Genomic DNA, 17,917 nt, shown 5'->3' on the forward strand with positions numbered 1-17,917 from the left:
GCCTAATAGAATGAAGGGGAGGTACTCTGTCCACCTGTTAGGGTCGGAATGTGCTCTAATAGCTGCTTTCAACTGACGGTGCAGGCGCTCGATCATGCCGTTTGCCGCCGGGTGGTACGAGGTAGTCCTTATGTGTTTGATTCCCAGTAGGCGAGACAACTCAGAAAAAAGATAGGAATCGAATTGTCTGCCCCTATCGGTTGTGATGGTGTGAGGCACACCATAACGCGATATCCAATGTGTAACCAGGGCTCGGGCAACAGTTTCTGCGGAAATATCTGCGATGGGGATGGCTTCAGGCCATCTAGAGAATCTGTCGATGCAAGTCAATAAGTATGTGCAGTTTCTCGAATGTGGGAGTGGACCCACTAAATCTATGTGAACGTGTTGAAATCGTGCCTCAGGGGTTGCGAAGGTAGCAAGGGGACTTTTAATATGCCTCTGTACTTTCGATTTCTGGCAAGGGACGCAACTCTTGGTCCATTCGCGAACGTCTCGGTTAATGGCTGTCCAGATGAAACGAGAAGTCACCAGCTTCTGCGTGGAACGAATGCCAGGATGTGACAAGTTGTGTAATTGAAAGAAGACAGCTCGCCTATGCTTAAGGGGTACATAGGGACGTTCATGACCGTTCGAAACATCGCACCATATTGTCTCGTTGGAACAAGGTACTGGGACTTGCTTGAAAGTTAGATTTTCGGAGTGACGTAAGCGATTTAGTTCTTCGTCATCCCGTTGGTCGATGGCGATCTGGTGAAGGTCGATTCCGTTAATCGCTTGAATGGCATCGATGTGCCTTCTCGACAATGCATCTGCAACTACGTTCTCCTTCCCTCTGATATACTTGATATCCGCAGTAAATTGTGATATGAAATCCAAATGGCGAGCTTCCCTGGGTGAGTGTTTTCCGGGCTTGGCAAGCAAAGCATGCGATAACAGTTTGTGATCCGTAAAAAGCGTGAAAGTGGATCCTTCCAACATATAACGAAAGTGTTTAACTGCGCAGTATGCGGCCAAAAGTTCCCTGCTGAAGGTGCTGTATTTGGTTTCAGCGTGCTGAAGACGCCTTGAGAAAAAAGCTAGTGGTTGCCAAGTATTATCCACTAATTGTTGCAGTACACCTCCAATGCCAACGTCGGATGCATCGACGGATAAAGCTAGGGGTGCATCTGGACGGGGAAAAACCAACATTGTCGCTTCTGTTAATGCCTGCTTGACCCTATCGAAGGAACGTAATTCCGTTTCGCTTAATGTAATCGTCTCATTTTTTTTGTTTTTATTTCTGAGTACGTCGGTTAATGGCTGAGCGATTTCAGCACAATGGGGCACGAAACGTCGATAGAAATTAATTAAACCGAGGAACTCTCGAAGTTTACGAAGTGAAGTGGGAGCTTGGTAATCGACTATAGATTGGACTTTCTCTGGAAGGGGACGAATACCTTCTTTGTTGATTAAATGGCCGAGAAACGAAAGTGAGAAAACTCCAAACTCACATTTTTGGGGGTTAATAATAACGCCATAATCTGTCAATCTGTGAAATAACTGCTGCAGATGCTGTAAGTGTTCACGTTCTGATGCACTTGCCACGAGGAGATCGTCGATATATGCATAGACGAACGGTAGTCCTCGCAAAACTGCGTCGATAAAGCGTTGAAAAGATTGCCCTGCATTACGTAATCCAAAGGGCATGCGCAAAAATTCGAAAAGGCCGAATGGAGTTGTGATCGCGGTCTTAGAAACATCCTCTGGGTGTACGGGAATCTGGTTGTACGCGCGAACAAGGTCGATTTTGGAGAACACTGTTTTTCCGTGAAGCGAGTTAGAAAAGTCTTGCAAATGCGGAATAGGGTAATTGTCCGGAGTAGTGCGACTGTTAAGTGCGCGGTAATCCCCACAAGGGCGCCATTCGCCGGCTGATTTTTTGGGCACCATGTGGAGTGGCGATGACCAGTTGCTATTAGAGGGTTGAATAATGCCTAAATCCAACATGTGCTGAAATTCTTGTTTAGCTGCCCTTAAACGATCGGGTTTAAGTCTGCGCAGGCGCGCGCTTACAGGCGGTCCCCTTGTTTGGATATGATGAGTGACATCGTGTTTAACTTTGTCACCGTTAAATATAGGACGCGTTAATTCCGGGAAACCTCGCAGCAAATCTGTATACGGATCCGTGGTGTCTTTACGTATAACTGGGCTGATCTCGGTCGACCCACTGAATATGCCTTGCACGGAACGTCCAGTGTTGTTATCAATGAGTTTGCCGCATTTGACATCTACAAGGATGCCGAAATGGTGCAGAAAATCCGCCCCTAAAATCGGAACGGGTAGCTTTGCGACGATGAAGACCCAACGTAGTGCGCGCTGTAATCCAAGATTTAATGTTATCGATGTCTCTCCGTAAGTAGGAATGGAGGAGTGGTTCACTGCGTGTAGAAATATATTTGATTGAGGACACTTCTCTTTCACGAACTTCTTAGGGATGATACTGACTTCCGCACCGGTATCAACGAGAAATCGTATACCAGTGGTTCTATCAGTCACGTACAGGGTGCGACGAATGTTGTTCTTGCCAGGAGTGTCTGCCGCTCCTACTGCCTGGCCTGGGCGTTTCCCGAGAGACGTTTCTTCGTATATGAACCTGGCTGGTGGCATCGGTAAGCTCTTTCACCGAAATGCGCGTGGTACTTGCAGAGCCCACCGCTGTTCTGAGTGCTGCTAAATCGCCGGGGACGGACTCGCTCAGTTGGGTGCTTATGCATTTTTGGTTTGAGCTCGAGGTCACGTAACTGTTCACTCAGGTCGTGAATCATTTGAGCCTGTCGCTCTAGTTCCTCGCGTATATCCGTGGAGGGGTTTGCGACATTAGGCAGGGCATCGTTAGAGCTGTGCGTGTGAACTGGGGCTATGGAAACGGTCACGTCCATAATTTTGTCGGCTAGGTCCGCTAGCTCCTCGATGGTTGTGGAGTCATTCGAAGAGGCGAGTATCATTTGAATACTCGATGGCAGTCTATTAACGAAAAGTTGTTTAAGTATGTCCGGCGGTAGTGAGTTCTCACCCATCAACAGCTTCATACGTCTGAGTAACTGCGATGGTTTCCGATCTCCGAGTTCTTCTTCTACGAGAAGTTGACGAAGGCGTTTCTGCTGTGAATCGGTTGTCCTCCGAATCAATTCCGATTTGAATCGATCCAGGGGGTGCCATTATCAAGTCGCGGACTTCAGCCATCACTTCGTGCGTTAATGCGGCCACCACGTGGTTGAATTTCGTCACATCGCTCAGAATCCTTTGCGTGTAGAACTGGGCCTCTACGTGTGCGAACCATAATGTTGGATCGTGCGTCCAAAAAGGAGGAATCCTCAAAATGGCCTGAGTAGCCGTCGTTGAAGGAAGCGCCTCACTGTCCATCGTGGGGAACGCGTTGAGGAGAACGATGATCGCAGAAAATCTCCGTGAGATCCGTTGTGCGCCTAGAAAAACCGATGCGCCGCTAAGGTCGACATGTACGTCATTCGGTGTGCGCGTAGTCGCTGAGAATTTTCCCTTGTGTGATTACAGGTAATATCCACATTTCCTGGCGTGTTCTGCCAAAGTCTGACGAAGAAGAGGGGTCACCAGTGAAGCGCCGGTAGCGCGTTGTGCAAAAATAACGAGCATCTCACTTACGATTAATTTTTCAAAACATTTATACGAAAGTAAACATCTGGAAAAATCAATTAAAAACAAACAAATCATCAGACTTAGCTCTTTGTAATAGATGTGAATTTATTTGCCTGGAATATCTCACTCGTGTTATTTTTTAGTCCGAAAATAAAGAAAAGAAATCCTTCTTGACAGGTTCAATGTTTTTTGACGTCACGTTGGAAATTAAATTTTTAGGAAATACGTCGAGTAAGGAGCTGAAGGAAAGATAAGAATGTTTTTCTTTCTTTTTGTGTGTTGTTTCATCAATGGGAAATCAGCACAAGTGTGTTGCGGCTGTTGCGCACAAGTGACGGAGCGTGACAGTAACGCGTCTTAACTCTTCGGGTGCCGAGCAAAAAAGAGATCGAGAGAGTTCTTGAATTTTGGCGCCAAGCCTTTTTTTGTCTTTTTTTTCGGAGCTCTCCGGAAACGGTGAAATGTTCAAATGTCCTGACAAAATAAATTCCCGGGTAGACGCTACAGAGGGGAGAATGTTGTATTATGTTTTGCATGGATATGAAACTTCCCAATAGCACTCTCCCTGATGAAGCGCTAGCTCTGTATACTACTCCTGTAGTGTCCGCCATGTTACTTTATAGAGTTGACGTCGGACCCGACGTATCATTCTTTTATGCTAATAAAAACCTTAGTATACAGTATTTGTTTTACTTACAACACACTTTCAATTCATTCTTTGAGAGATATTGTTTCAAGAGAATGCTCTTTAGTCTAGTTATGTCCCAAGATGTTTTCCAACAAAAGATTGACATGATCATTGAGAAATGCCCTGGAGCATTAGCTTTGATTGATAACGAGATCATACATGGAAAACCAAAGAAGAACATGATCACAACTTACGAAAGCTGATGGGACTGCATGGACAGCTGGCCTTACATTCAACAGTAGCAAATATGCAATCAATCAGAAACAAATTAGTTTCTTTTACGCTATCTTTGATGAGAATTGGATACACGCACATCCACAAAAATAGAGGAAATAAAATCACTTCCAAGGCCCACTTAATGTTACCGAGTTGCAAAAAGTACTCGGAATTATTACCTACATGGCACCATTCATTCTTAGGCTTTCAAACTTCACGGTAAACCTCAGAGAATTCTTGAAAAAAGATGTTGACTACGATTGGAGCACTAGCTACTAGAAATCGCCACAAGAGATAAAGAACTTAATATGCAAGGATATGTTACTCCACTATTATGACCATTCAAAAAAGTCCATTATACATGTGGGAACATGATGAGAATTAGCAGCAAACCGGATGCTAACGTATCCAGCATAAGAGACAAAATGAAAAAGCGTCTTTTGCACATGGCTCCACGCATCGTTTCCATTTGGAAAAAGAAAAATAAGATACCCACAAAAGAATTATCAACCAATGGCAGAGCTCCACGCCTAAAAAAAAGGCCTAAAATATCACAGTCAGTGGGAGCCGATGTTCCCCTATAAAACGAGGCATTTTTAGAGAAAAGGAAAAAAAGAGGAGAAAAACATAGGAGGCGAAGACGCCGTGCTGCTAGCTGTTGAGGAAAGAAGTCGCAGCTCTCAAGTTAAAAGCCAGGACACATATCACCGACAGTAGCACGACCGGCCACCCACTTACCAACCCCATCGTCCGAAAAGATAAGTACGCTTACGAACATTCATTCTTTGTTAAATTATACAAGCCTGCAAAAGTTCATTCCTTATCAATGCATACACACCTACAAACATCCTACGAACACTTACCTCTTCTAATTAAAACTGTCATTAATAAATAAAACCGGTTCTCAACCTTCAATATTCGTCTGTCCTTAATTGCATGGAGTCAGATTCTACATACTTCAAACGTTGTCAATTAAATGTATTCTTTGTTGTGACCTCTATGGCCTCGTTTCCTTCACCGCTTCTCCATCTATAAACCAACCAAAAAAAACCTCAGGGCCATAATACATCATCCAGAAGATTGAGAGCAGCCCTTATCCAAGAAGGCAGACCTATAGCTTTTGCTTCAAAATTGTTGACTGAAACAGAGCAGCGCTATGCCAATATTGAACAAGAGCTTTTGGCTATTGTTTGTGGCTGTGAAGATGTATTGACGATTGTTAATTTATTGAAAGTGACCACAAACCTTTAGGAATGATTTGCCTGAAAAACTTAACAGCAGCACCACCCAGACTTCAACGAATGCTATTAAGACTCCAAGAATATGACATGATCATGAAGTATCGATCAAACAATGCGATGCTATTAGGTGATGGATTATCTAGACTGCCCAGCAACAGGAATAAAGAAGTGATTGGCCTAGACATCAAGGTAAACTTTGTGCAATTCAAAATCGAAAAATTAACACAGATTCATCATGCAACGAACACCAATCTAATTTTGTGCGAATTGAGGGAGCTGATTCTTAAGGGTTGGCCAGAATCTTGCAGAAAACTGCACAAAGACCTTCAACCATACTGGCCTTATCGAGACAAGCTCTCTATTGAGAATGGTATATTGCTAAAAAATAACAGTATACTGATCTCTAAATCAATGCAACTGGAGATAATAGAAAAGTTACATTATAGACATCAATAATGACATCGACGTGATAATATAGCAATGCGTCATATGTCGAGAACTCCAGAAGTCCAAAATGGCTGAGACCCTCATGCCACATGAGATCCCCATACGACTGTAGCCAATCATAGCTACTGACATTTTCAGCCTTAATGGGATTATTACCTCCTCATTGTGGATTACTATTCAAAGTACCCCTTCATCTGCAAACAAAAGGAATTCTTCAGCCGGGAAGTAATCGGTTGTATCAAGTAAATCTTTGCTGAAGAAAGAGTGCCAGAAAGCAGTGAGAATGCCTCACAGTTTAGCTCTCAGCATTTACCCCAATCTTACATTGCTGAAACCTCAACAGGACAGGTTCTTTGTAGAAATCACAGGCATCTCAGGGAAGATACCCAGTTTCCCAATATAACACAGACATTTCTACATAATACACTCTTGCATCACACACCCACTTTACATCACCCAACATTCCAAACATACATCTTGCAGAAACTCCCAACACACTCATCAGCATCTGCACTCCTTCTGCCGAAACACACAGACCTGCACAAAAAGCACAGTCTAGCAACGGCAAACCATCTGGAACAATCCTAAGATCAGGTTGTGTCATAAACCTCCCTAAAAGATACGACCTATAGAAAGGGTTCATACCTACCCCCCCCCAACAAACTCTGCTTGAACATTCATTTCTTTAATGAAAGAGGGATGTCATGATATGGATTATCGTATTCTATTTTGAGATGTTGCACTACAGAGTTTCCTTCATATAGAAAATATCCTCATGCCAGCATGACTTGTCCCTTTACAATATAATAAAATGGCTTCCGTAGCTTAATTATTTCTCGTTATTTCTTCTTACTCGTACTAACAAATATTACACAAAAAGTTACAACAGGTATGAAGTGGTCTATACCTACAATTAACCATTCCATTATGTCTGATGCTATAGAGAATACATTCTTTTTAAATATGGATTATAGAGGTAGATCTGATATAAAAGTACAAAAGCTATCCCCAGTCAGCCATAGACTATCGATATACTATACCATGGAGAGGAATATATAGATACTCATATGGGAAACAAATAATCTAAGGCAGGCAATAAACCAGTGTGCTATTTATCTATTTAGAAACGGCATATTTTTTTAATCTTCTCAGTTACAATTGCCTTCAATATTATGCCCCACTTGGCAAACTTTAGCAATTGTAGCAATACATTAACACCTTACTTCTTCTGTGCAACAGACAAAGGCTAGGTTTGTAGGCCTCATATTTTCTTTTGGTTGCTGCACAGAGTGAAGATAGGAGGCAGGACCTTTTTATGAAAATCTGATAGCAACTGGTTGGCTTTTGTCATGGCTGGCGTACCATCTCCAAAAGGTTATACAATTGCTTACCATTTTCTGCTTGGTATGTAAACAAGTTAAGAGACCTTTTGGGTGCCAATATAGCATATTGTCTTTATTCATTTTTATTATTAGTTTTTCATAGCCAATGGTTTCTTATTTGTTGTTCTATGTTGACCTCTATTGCCATTAATAGGATGCCTTCTTCCATGGTGTGTGGTATGAATTGGAGAGTCTGAGATGTCGCACTACCTTTTTTGACAGTTTCTCAGAGTTTCCTTCATATAGAAAATATCCTCATGCCAGCATGACTTGACAACCCCTTGTACAGAAACTCCAAAGAGACCTGAGGATTGTTTGTAGTATATATTCAAATGTCGTATCACATATGCATTTAGAAATTTTTATTCATTTGTAAGTCATAAAAACACACTTCACAGAAATAAGGTAACTCCCTTCTTTTTTTTTTTTTACTTTTCTTATCTTGTTTGGGATAGGATATCAGATATCTCACACATACCAACCTAAAGATACCATCCCTTTAAGGGTAATTGTTTGTATTTTTCTTGCCCTTACTTCATCAGGTGTATTTGCTAAATAGTTCTTTTTTAACTCTTTTTCACGAGTCCGATTGCTCTTATAAATACTGGAATGATAGAGATCTTCCTAAGATTCCAATTTCTTTTCATGCCATACATATGACCTTGGTATTTCATCATTTTCATGTCATACATATGACACCTTGGTATTTCATCATTTTCTCTTTCTCAGCTCTATTTAACCCAGCTTCATTGGGAACACTAACTGCTACTAGCACCTCTTCTTTCTCTTTCTTGTCCCATAACACTACGTCAGATTTAACAGCTCCGTTTTTTAGGTACATAGTTGTAGAACTTGCATAGTTATAGTGGGTGATGTATGACTTATTTCTAACAGTTCTTTCTGATGTATGTTCCCAAGATTTGCTACTACATTTGATATTTAACGTTTTACTTTTTTTTATCTATATATTCAAGTGTCAGTTCATCCAAAAAATATTTGGCAAGTTGTCTTCCAGTTTCTTTGCAATGGAAGGACTTTGTGTATTTCTAGCAACTCTTTTGGACTATTTCCATAGCAGGCTTGTTTTGTATATGTGTGTCTTGTGTAAACAGGCTTGTCCAAAATAATTGGCCAGTTTCGTGATGGAGCTCTTTTTTTCTTAATGTTCCTGTAGCATCATAAGGTTTGGGTTCTCAGAGCTCATAATAGTGGCATGATGTTGATTGTCAATGTTTGAGAGACCCATCCTTTCTGTTTATCTGAACAGATACAGTGTAGACAGAGATTGCTTTTAGCATGTTATTTTATACTGTGTCAACATTTTATTCACTCTATTGTTTAGCCTCTTAATGGTCTTTTGTGGCCAATCTAGGTCTGTGACAACTGAATATTCTTTTCATCATTTTGACTCTCAAGTATATATCCGACAATAACACACAGTCAATCAACTGAGAACCACATCAGTCTATATAAAACATATAAAATATTAACGGATATATACTCAAGAGTCAAAACAATGAAAAGAATATGCTGTTTTCACAGCCCTAGTTATCACAGATATAACTAGTATAAATTGCAGTTATCTTGCTTTTGTTTGTAAGCTGTATTTTACTAATTTTTCTTACATGGCATACATATTCTCGGTACTTGTGCAGAATTTGAACCAGACATAACTAACTGGCTGCTCAGAACATGACATCAACCACTGAGTGTCGCTAATTATCAAAGCCTAACAACACTACTCAAGGAAAATACCAAAAAACAAAACATTTAAATAATAAAATCACCAGAAAAAACATATATATATAATGAAGATAAAAAGAAACAACGACCTATAATAATAATTTTTGTTTTATTTGTGTAACAAATTTTTAAGTTAAAAAAATAAACAAGATGTAGTTTTTAAACAAGTTTTTTTTTTAAAAACAAAATAAGAAAACAAATTTTTGTTATTTTTCATATTTCTTTGAATGTATTATTTTATTTTGCATTTTTTTTTGTAAACTTCTTTTTGTTATGTTTTCTTTTCATGAATAATTTTTTCTTGTAGAGTGGAGCTTAGCAACCGGTTTCTTTCTGACTTTTTAATTAAATTAAGACAGCTGAGATATTCCCTTAGTGTTAGGTAGACTTTCTACGGTTGCATCAGATGATGTCAAAGAAGGGCCAGAAGAGACAGCGGATGTGGAAGAAACTTTGCCAACCAGGCAGCTTTCGATGTATGGTTTTAAAGGATCATTACCAAATTTGTCTCCACATAAACTCAGAAAGATAACTGTTGCGAAGTTCTCGGCTGGTCCCACATTCTTTTTTATTCTATTGTTTAGCTTCCTTCCACATCTGCTCCACATGATTCATGGTCACCTTGGTAACAGGGCTGACAAAGTGAAGACTGTGGTTCACTGTTAAGTAGTCCTTTCAGGTTAAGAAAACAATAGCTGGCTTTATGGTCTTGTCTTTGTTGCATCTACCCAAACTTGACGAAAACTATATGCACATACGTTTAAAAAATATGGCCTCATTTCAGTGTGACTTCTCAGTAAGCCTGTTTTATTAGAACAAGAATATTCACTTTATTATAAGAATATAGCTTTTAGCCACTGTGATTTCTCATATGTCTTACTAGATTTGATTTCTGAGAACATGAATATCCACACAATTTACAAGAATATGGCTTTTCCCCGGTGTGAATTCTCATATGTTTCTCTAAATCAGATGTACGAGAACAAGAATATTCACATACTTTACAAGAATATGGCTTTTCTCCTCCGTGTGTTTGCATATGCATCACTAGACTTGATTTATTCGAACAAGAAAATTCACATACTTCACAAGAATATGGTTTTTCCCCGGTGTGAATTCTCATGTGTCTTACTAGATTCGATTTCTGGAAACAGGAATATCCACATGCTTTACAAGAATATGGTTTTTCATTGTTGTGTGTCAGCATGTGCTTCACTAAACTTGATTTCTGTGAAAAAGAAAATTCACATAATTCACAGGAATATGGTTTTTCTCCGGTGTGAATTCTTATATGACTCATTAAATGTGATTTCTTTGAACTGGAATATCCACACACCTCACATGTATTTAGCATTTCTCCAGGTTTTTTTCTCATGTTAGTTTCCATATGTGGATTTTGTGGTAAGAGAAAAGTCATGTATTTCACAGAAATATGTCTTTTATCTGTAAATGATGCTTCTTAATGTAAAATATCCACATAATTTAGAAAAATATTGCCTTTTTTCTTTTATATATATATATATATATATATATATATATATATATTTCAGTTTGTTTGAAAAGATCAAGGGCTAACACTTGATTTTGCTACGCATTAACTTTATATTAAAGGACTGTTTTCTGAAAAGATGCTGCCCCTTTATAGACTGCTATTTGTATTTCGGTGTAGATTGATCTTCCAGAAAGTGTGTCCAATTCAAAAAACAAAAATTAATATGTTTATTCATAGTAAAACTCGATCGACATGTCATAGCAATTGGCTTTTTGTCATATGTGCTTGGTTAAGTTTTGCAAGTTTAGATTAATTTTAAAACATATTTCATGGATCATCTTTGTGAAGTACGAGTTGTCTTCCGCTCTTCTGGAAATTTTGTTCAATTGTATAATCCAGAGAAAAAAATTCGTTTTTGTCTTTCATACAATTTTCTATATATTTAATCTCACAGAAAATAATCATCCAGTAAAACTCTAAAATGGCTTCCACACAGTTATCTGTAAGTATAAGATACATAAAAATTATTATTTTTTTTATTATAAACATTCAGTTTGTTTGTCAGTATTATAATTTATACTTAAATCCATTATGTTTCTGAATTTTGGAGATTGATATTGATAATTTTTATTATTTTGGTTATTCAAACTATTGTTTTCATCTTTAATGTTATTTGCACATTTCAGTCGATGTAATCTCTGGCATTCTTTAGGTGAATCTGATGAAACTCACAAATCTTTCTTCTGTAAGAACCTGTGGTGTAGGAGATAAAGTATTTAGTAAAATTCAGTCGTAAGTTACGTACATCTGAAGGTTAAAAGTTCAATCCTCAAGGTGTGTGACATTAAGAATACAACCCAGCCATAGCTGATAAAGAGCATGCTACCTTTGTGGATTAAATAAAGGGTTCTATTCAGAATTCTGTGCAGATTCCTGAATTTGACAAAAAGATTCTCGAGTTGAAAAGAAAAATTTCCAATATGGTAAGGTACACTTGAAGAAGATCAGAGGTTACATCCACTAAAATGTACAAATAAAACCCAAGATGAGAACGGTAGCTCAAATAACTCAAAACATAGGTAGAAATTCAGATAAGACACAAAGGAAAAATGAATATGCAAATAAATAATACCAGAGCACTTGCAGATTTTTATTTATAAGATATTACAAACTTTTTGTATCATAATACTGGATCAAAGCCTAGATCAATTTTTCATCGTGTGAGTAATAATAACACTTGAATTACAGTTTCTATAATACTCAGTAAAGTTCTTAGAAGACATTCAAAAGGCTATATTTTTTGCTTGTAACCCGAATATCTCAAAACATTGTTTTTATTGAAATTATAGAAAACGACTCGCTAATGAGTCATTTTCTTGCTAATGAGTTGTTTCCTTGGTGCGCAGTGATTAAACAAAAAACTACAAATCACAAGCTACCTTTTTCGAATTTTCATTAAATTCTTTAAGTTAAATTTTACCCTGTAGGATTAATAATGGATCTAAGATGTTTATAGTCTTTATGGATATGGTTATGTTTATGGTAAGGTTAATATGTATTTGTAATAATAGATGAAATGCTAAATATGTGAAGGTAACTGGCTATAATTTATAGCAATTTTCAAACCAGTTTTAAAAGAAAGATTTTACCGTCTTTTTTATTTTCGTGTATATTCTCTTAGTTGATTTGGATCAATTAGGTTTCAAGGATCTCAGGAATAAGCAAATATGAATGTGAAGAATTTGGACAACACTTGTTACGTTTGGCGTGACATTCGCCAATGTAAACAAGTGCATAAAAAACCAGAGTTGTTTGGTTGTTCATCACATATAAAAAAAGATTTATTTAAAAAAAAAAATGACTATTAAATATTTATTTTTGGTGTGTTGATTTATTTGCATAATGTTTTTGATAAATGAACGAAACATTACACGGATAGGTATATGCAAAATGAATAGCTGATCCTCAAAATTATATATATAAAAAAAAACTAACCTCTCCTCCTTCATTATTCAATAAATTAACTAAGCTTTATTTAATTTTCAAGATCTATTAATTAACAATCACAGATAAAATCGTGTCGCTATTTATTTGCCTCCGCATGAGGGTGGAATGCATGATAAAATGAAGTGTGTATTTTTGCTTTCAGTTTCTTAAATTCTTGTTTTCAAATACATCATTCCTTATAATTACTCAACTTATATTTAATTTTTTGTAATTCTATTAAATATTCACTTTTTCTTTCAAAGAGTCATAATTATTTTACATATTAATAATCATATTTTTTGTAAGCATTTTAAGTTTTAGCATTTTCAATTCACTTTAAGCTGTTTGATTTGTAGTTTTAAAATTACAGTCGGACTTAAATAATAATATTCTGTTTTGTCTCCTCACAAGGGCAGAGTTTGACCAAAAAATAGGTTTACAAAATTTTTCTCAGCAAAACGTATAAACAACTGAAATAACATTGTACGTTTTTAATTAAAATTCTTTTGTACTGTTTTATCATTATCTTTTCCATTGCCGGCCAGTAAAGAAGCTGGATTTTCCTACATTTATAACGGATCTTAGAAATTTATCAAATAACAAAAATTAATTAAAAATACTTACAAACTTTTACCTCCCCTCTAAGGTAGATAAGACACAAGGTCGGTTTTAAATGTAGAAAAAATTCAACTCCTTAAAAACAGGCACTCTGGATCAAGACCTAAATTTAAACTGCATCAGTCTAGAAGGATTGCTCCATCACAGACTAAAAAAAAGTGCTATCAGAACAGATAGTACATTTTGCTCCTAGGAAAAAGCTTAATGTTTAAAGAAAATATTTGACTATTGTCTTCAAGTAAAAAGCCATTATTAAATATCGACAATAAAAAGCAAACAACTTTATTCATTAACAGTGTGTGAAGATCTAACAAAAGTCAAAGCAACCAGTCTAGACACAAAGTCGTTTCTTTCATATTTGTTTATTTCTGGGATCCTTGAAATCTAATTGATCCATTGATATAATGCTTACAAAATGTGTTATGCCTCCAAAGCACACTCTCTATTCCAGGTCCATTTTGACATGTAAACAAATCCATTTATTCAAAACTAAACTAATTTGTAATATATTAAATAATTCAAAGATTAAAGAATCAAGACGTGGGGGCCTACTCAGAACTTAATAAGATTAAAATTATTTAAATATTAGGGTAAACGTTTTTTAAAAAGGACTAGCAGGGAGACCTGACGTTGCCTGGGATTGAATGATGATCAACAAATGTTTCACACTCCCATATATTTTTTTATTGTCATAAAAATTGGTGGAATTGCTCATTTTTCAATCAAATAAATTCACTGTCATGTCTAGTTAGGGATTCATTGTGGTGCATTGGCAGGAAACTTCACATGCTTCGACACAATGGCTTAGTCCAGAATACATTGTAGTCTACATTGCACTGTAGAGAACCTACTGTTGATTTTATAAAAGTACTTTTTATATATAATGGCTTGATGACAAAGTTTAAAATGCAAAAGTCAAATATCATGTTTAGATTGTGCTCTGAACAGAAACATTCATTTTAAATGCACCTCTGTCATATCAAATGACCTACTGTTGATTTTATATGTGAGGGCCTTGTGTGGTAATAAAACTTCTCAAATGCACTTGTGATGTTAGGCTGTGTAAAGTGTTAACTTTAGTCAAATTTACTTGTTCCTTCTTTCGTCGGATTATTTCGATTATCAATTATCAAAGACATTCCGATACAAAACCTATCTAAGAACAATGCCAGGCACATAATGTACCTTCATATGAAATTTCATAAAAGTCGGCCAAGATGTTTTCGAGTCCATAGGGAACAAACGCACACACACGTATTCAAAGTTCCTTTTATATAATATAGAGATAAGAAGAAATAAGTTTATATAATATAGAGATAAGAAGAAATAAGTTTATATAATATAGAGATAAGAAGAAATAAGTTTATATAATATAGAGATAAGAAGAAATAAGTTTAGAAAAAATATAGTGTAGAATTAATATTTTATCAAGTACTAAAAAGTATGTTAAACACGCTTTTCCATTTTTATCACCAAGAATTAAATACTACCAAAAAGTTTATTTGGGGGATATTTTTAGCAACATTTCTTCACCGGATTTTCATATTTTTAAATTAGGTCTGTCGGACAGCATGATTCTATCGATTTTTTTTAATTTAAATAAAACTAAACTTGTTTAAATATTAAAAATTGCTTGAAAAAATATCGAAATTATATATAAGAAAAATGTTGAAACCTTACCTTTAACTGCAGGAAGCCAGTAGGAAAAACTATGGGAAATTTTGGATGAGTTTGTTGGGATATTTGAGAAAATCGATACAGTTTTTCTGTTTGTGTGTCTAAATAAATAAAATAAACATATAAATATATGAACAAAAAGTAACAAATACAAAAACACGATTTAAATATGAAATTATATATAAAAAGAACAACGTGTTTGAAAGCAGAATAATGAAAAGTAATCGTATGGCGGTGTATCTCATTATTTCGTCCCTTGTGCCAAAAGGACCGTTCATGTGAGAAGTAGTTTTCCTATCAAGTTTAGAGCGTAGTTGTGTATTTAAGATTAAAATAAAGATGAGAAAGAATTAAAGAAAGATACGTTTCAAGTAAAACACATGATACGTACGTAATTGTAATGTCGCAGATAGTAACATATCCAAAAATTACGGCAAACCATCATGTAGAAAAATAATTATTTATAAAACAAGACATTTGTAAGATCTACTGATTTGAATTGGAGTTAAAAAGGGAGGTAATTAAGTTTGCAATTTCTCACAAATTCAATCAGTTATATTTTATAAAAACTTCGGGTTTGTATTACTGTACACATAGATTCGAAAAAGTTGTCAAAAAACAAATATATAACAAATAAATGTTATCAAAGGCAAGATAAGTTACTTTTCTACCAAACTGGATATATTTTTCGTGTTTTTATTCAATGTAACATGTTTATTCAGCTCGAAAACCATACAGTGTTTACCGATGTATTGGAACATTCAAGATGGCGTCTGACTCTCTCTTTAACACGGTAAGTTTGGGAAAAGATGTTATAAATAAAAAACCGGATAAAATACTGTTAAAAACTCGCTCAATATATGTTACCGTGACATGACATATATTCGGCGAGTTTTTAATAGTATTTTGTATAGTTTTTTTACTTTTTTAATTTTTAGTCTTAATCTTCCTAATGGGGAGCAGTATCGCTCCTCCAGGTGGTCACGCCATATTCGCCCCCCCCCCTTAGACACATCGATTTCAATGAAACGAATAGGTCTAAGCCACATGCAACCCCCCGCCCCCCTCATGGCCATTGGCACCAGGTTCCTCCATGTTTCTTCTCTCCATTGTTGGTTTATCTGTCAATAAAGATAGCATTTACATAGTCTGACAGCCACTCTACAGACGAGCGTTCTCCTCCTAACTTGCTACGCAAGATATTCCCCTTTTTGGTTATACAAGAGTTCAAAATGTCAACAAAAGAAATAAAAATCAGAAAGTTCAAAGTCCCAAAATTGACAGTTCTACTTCCGTAATTATTCAAGATCATTAAGAAAACAGTTCTTTTTTTCATGCATTATGAAAGCTCCCCCCCCCTTTTTCCTTTACAAGTTACAATAATAACTCAAGATTTTTTTTCAATCAAAATTCATAAATGTCACTTAGTCCTTTTTCAGTTCGTGAATCCCATTAATCTTTAATTACAATTCACAAAAGAAGTTATTAAAAAAAAAACGAAAATTTTTTTCAATTAAATTCTCAAGATTATTTAAAATTCGTTTGTTTTTTTCCTCAATTACTCGGATTATATTTTCCTTTTTTTAAGGAGCTCATAAAAGTTATCTCCCTTTTTTCAATATTTTTTTTTTTTCACAACAAAATTACTCGGATTTCTTTTTCAATCAATGGCTCACAAAAGTTATTTCCCTTTTTCAATATATATTTTTTTTTTCACTGCAAAATTACTCGGATTTTTTTTTTCAATCAAGGGCTTACAAAGGTTATTTCCCTTTTTCAGTTCTTTTCACAGAATTTCCCGAAAAGACTCAGATTTTTTTTCGATTAACAAGTACAATTTCACAATAGAAGGCGTACAACCTTAAACTGAGTAACGGAGTACCCGCTTTTTATTGAACTAAGGGACTTTTCCTCACTTTAACTGGTTACAGTTGGGATTTCTCTTGACAAGTCACTGATCAGCACCCTACAAGAATTCCAATAAGACAGAGGAAAAGAAAAGAAAGAAAAAAAAACCAAAAGGACATCAAGTTGTTCTCAATGCATTTGTAGTTCGGCGTCCAGAAGATTTGACACACGTACTGCTCTTTTCTATTTGGACATTAGGAACTGCATTTTCCTCCGAGACTATAGGTGGTTTTTGAGCAGAGTTTCTCTTGCTATCCGCACAACCATCCTTGAGACGCTTGTCATCTTGTTTTCTCATTACATTCGTCCTTTTTACACACCATATTATTGCAGCCAACAACACACATACCATTATTAGCGTGTTCATTCCCGCTCCTATAATCACTACCTACTACTGTCTATCCCTAGATTCCATATCTTCTAGACCGTCTAGTTGAGTCTGTAGTTCACTCAAATCTATCATCTTTCCTGCCCAATTCTTTAAAAGGGCACGCTATCCGTGACCTCATCAATCTAAGGTGTTCCTCGGTAATCCCTCTGAATAGTGCTTCAGGTTTGTAGCTCTCCTAATCACAATTTAACCACCAAGAGTTTTAATATTCAGGTATACTATTCTACCTCCCAAATATCTAATATATTAATTAATCCAGCCATGACTGACAGCCATCAATCTCTCCAACTGTCCTCCAGGCAGAGCGTTCTTCAATGCCACTTTCACCTAACAACATGCAGAGTGAATGTAGTGCGCAGGGCCACCGAGGGTCAACAATTCATGATTTTGCCCACAATGTGGTCCACTTCGTGTCATGCAACTTCCTTCTTATACCAGCCAACACTCACCGCTCTGCTACCAGACCATCTC

At 36.5% G+C, this 17,917-nt stretch overlaps 1 long non-coding RNA gene across 1 annotated transcript; it reads right to left on the reverse strand.

Moving 5' to 3' along the window:
- Positions 1–10,896: 10,896 nt before the first annotated feature.
- On the reverse strand, positions 10,897–15,402 carry LOC145242364 (uncharacterized). Its single transcript, XR_013862717.1, has 2 exons — positions 15,151–15,402; positions 10,897–11,366 (listed from the first exon to the last, which is right to left on the reverse strand). It is a non-coding gene; the product is annotated as an uncharacterized LOC145242364 (long non-coding RNA).
- Positions 15,403–17,917: the final 2,515 nt, after the last annotated feature.

This window comes from Euprymna scolopes, chromosome 21 (assembly GCF_053919585.1).
Source record: "Euprymna scolopes isolate OS-2025 chromosome 21, ASM5391958v1, whole genome shotgun sequence".
In the NCBI taxonomy this organism is placed as follows: Eukaryota; Metazoa; Mollusca; class Cephalopoda; order Sepiida; family Sepiolidae; genus Euprymna; species Euprymna scolopes.